Source organism: Octopus bimaculoides, chromosome 17, assembly GCF_001194135.2.
Source record: "Octopus bimaculoides isolate UCB-OBI-ISO-001 chromosome 17, ASM119413v2, whole genome shotgun sequence".
Classification (NCBI taxonomy): domain Eukaryota; kingdom Metazoa; phylum Mollusca; class Cephalopoda; order Octopoda; family Octopodidae; genus Octopus; species Octopus bimaculoides.
The window spans coordinates 4925499-4929161 of NC_068997.1; positions in this window are offsets into that span (position 1 = coordinate 4925499).

The window sequence follows — 3663 nt, forward strand, 5'->3', positions numbered from 1 at the left end:
ATAGAATAAGTATCAAGACTTTAAAATAAAATAATAGGGTCGATTCGTTCGACTAAAATTCAAGGAGGTGCCCCAACATGCTCACAGTCTAACGATTAATAAGAAAAAGATAAAGGATATTCTCTCTCTCTTTCTCTCTCTCCCTGTCTCTCTCGGCGAAACTTCGAAATCAGTCAACCCATTATATAAATACTTCACACTATATAAATATAAACAATATAAATACTTCACACTCTCTATATATAAATATATATACTTCACACTACATAAATATAAACAATATGAATACTTCACACTCTTTATATATAAATATATATACTTCACACTACATAAATATAAACAATATGAATACTTCACACTCTTTATATATAAATATATATACTTCACACTATATAAATATAAACAATATAAATACTTCACACTATATTATGTATTGAGTCCCTCCTTGAATCCATTTTTGTTCGTTCTTAGTCATTATAAAAACATGCAGGGGTGGCTGTGTGGTAAATAGCTTGCTTACCAACCACATGGTTCCGGGTTCAGTCCCACTGCGTGGCACCTTGGGTAAGTGTCTTCTATAATAACCTCAAGCTGACCAAAGCTTTGTGAGTGGATTTGGTAGAAGGAAACTGAAAGAAGCCTGTCATGTATATATATGTGTGTGTGTGTGTGTGTGTTTTAAGGGAATTATATTTCCCAATAATACTAGGTATTGAACCATCCCTTTATGAGGTTAACATATACTCTAATTATATATATATATTATATGAAAATTTAAAAGTTAAAAACCTTATAATATAAATATAAACTGTGAGAACGACCCTTAAGGAATCTAGTTAATGATCCCCTAAGGTAAGTTCTTATGCTATATTGGTAACGGTTGCTACATCCTCTGGAAAATTATTATATATATATATATATATATTTTAATAATTTAGAGAAGAACCACCATGGAGCAACTCACACGATGAAGGAGATCAGACACCATCAAGAAAAGCGTACTCTACAAAATACTAGTTTAAAAATCTTAAAAATCTGAGAGAAAATTTGTAATACATAAAATCTATGAAATATTGGACTAAAAATTTAGATCAGTTTAGTAAGTTAATAAAAACGAAAGTGGTTGAAAGATTACGCGCGTTTCATGGCCACATAAGAGTGGAAAATATCTGGTCAATCTGCAATGAATCGATCAAGATAAATACTTGAAAATACCCTCTTCCCAGAATTGAGGTGGTTTCATTGCAAATAAGTCAAAAGTTCAGCTACTATAAATCGGCACGAACTTTCCGGACAAACCAATATATATATATATATATATATATATATATATATACATCTGCACAAATGCATATATATACAAGGAGAATTCACAAAAAAAAACAAAAAGACGAAGACAGGTGTTGTAGAAAACAAATAGATATATTAGTATAACGCTCGGGAATTTAAAAAGTCTTTAACGTTTTGAGCCTACACTCTTCCACAGAAAGCAATACAGAAAGAAACAAGGAGAGAAAAAAATATATATATACATGTATATGAATACATGTATATGACTACATGTATATGAATACATGTATATGTATAGCTGTATATGTATACATGTATATGTTTCGATGTATATATACATAGATATAGATGTATATGTATATGTGTAGGTGTGTATATATATATAAATAAAATAAAAAAGCACTAGGCAGTGTCTCATATTTTTGTTTGCCCACTCAGTTGTATCTATCAATCTATCTTTGCGTGTGTGTGTGTGTATATATATATATATATATATATATAATATATATATTTATATAATACACACACATATATACATGTATGTGTATGTGCATATTCATATCTATCATATAAAAGTCAATGTCATTATGTGTGTTCATGTGTTACTTATACATTTGAAAACTAGTGCACCGATCCTAATGAAATTTGGAACACAAAATCCAAGCCTAGGGAGAAGGGTAATGCTGTGTGATTCATACAATTTCATGGACCAAAATTACTGAATGGATCCTTATGATATTTGGAACTTAGATTCAATGCATAAGGGCAGGTATAATGCAGTATGTTTGGTTTGAATTTGAGATGGTTTAAAGGGGGCAGAACCCTCATGAAAATTCATAAATTTTCGATGTTGAAATTTCAACCATGAGTAATTAACACACATCAAGAAGTATTCTCAAACTTTCCACTTCTCATGAGAATTCTAAGACCCCCCCCTAATGGGGGCCTTAACTCCCAGATTTTAGTCATTTTTTATGATCCAAAACTAGGTCAAAAGTACTGAATGGATCTTTATGAAATTTGGAAATTATATTCTATGCATAAGGGCCATAACCCCCATGAAAATTCATATATTTTGGCTGTTGATGTAATTTTAACCATAGATATTAGACACAAATGAAGTAATATTTCTAAAATTTCATCTTCTTAGAAGTTAGAAAGATCCTTTCATGGGGACTTAACACACACAATTTAGTCATTTTATCTAAGCAAAGATGAATACAGTTGTACTCTTGGAGCTGTAGGGTCACCCGAGCATAAAAGATGAGCATTATTTGTAATTCAATGGTACAACAGTGTAAGAGTTTGCTTTGAGATATGCTTAAATTGTGATTTCTGCAATGTGGTGCATAAATCGTCAAGTAAATGAGAGGTATCTTTGCCTCCACTGATTCAGTTGCGAAGTATTGAGTAAAGTTATTTGGTTGCAGACCTCCTTTGAGTCTTTTTATTATCACTGGGTCACACATAATCCCCAGATGGTAACATTGATTTCAAGGCCTTCCCAGATGAATGACTGGTTATTCAAAGACATTTATAGATTGTAAATTTATTCTGTCCAGTTACCTATCGGTATAGTGGTCGTTTGCAAACTCCAGAGGTGACACTTTCATTTCCCCTTAACCCTGACATTACACAGTTGTTAATGTTTATTTGAGTTGGTTCACACCTTTCCAATTGCTATAGATCTGTAATACATCTTACGGCTATGTCTGTCACCTGTATGGTAAGGAATCCTAGATTGGGGAGTAGTAACGACTAGGGTAGGGTAACTGACTACTTATTGTGATCATTCACCTTTTGGTTTCCTGTAGCTTTGCTCTTTTACAAACCCAGTGAACATACATATATTTCCTATTTCAAAGAAATTCGAACAATAGATATGAGACCCAAGTTAAAAAGATTCTCAACAATTCAACTTCTCTGCTTGACATTAAGACACCCACCCCCAATAGGGGCCTTAACTCCCACATTTTAGAGATCCATGACCCCCATTTTTCAGGAGCAAAATTCTTTTAACAGGTTCCATAAGACTGGAATTTTGGAATCTGCGCATAAAGATCAGTAGTATGGGATAAATGTGTCAGGATTAGAATTTTTTAGGGTGTGTAAATAGGGAAAGAACCCTTATCTGAAATTTTGATGAAATTTGAATCATAGATATTCCAGTTCATTAGAGAAAATATAACAGAAAAGTCGAATTCGTCCATTGCATGTAACACGGGCAACGCCAGGTATCTCTGCTAGTATGTGTACAGGGACATCCTGTAAATAATATTGTTTGGCTTGTTGCTGTTCAGTCTGCACCCTATGAATTATTAAATTATCATTATTGTATGTATACTGTATTTCCAGATACAACCCTTGGCAGCA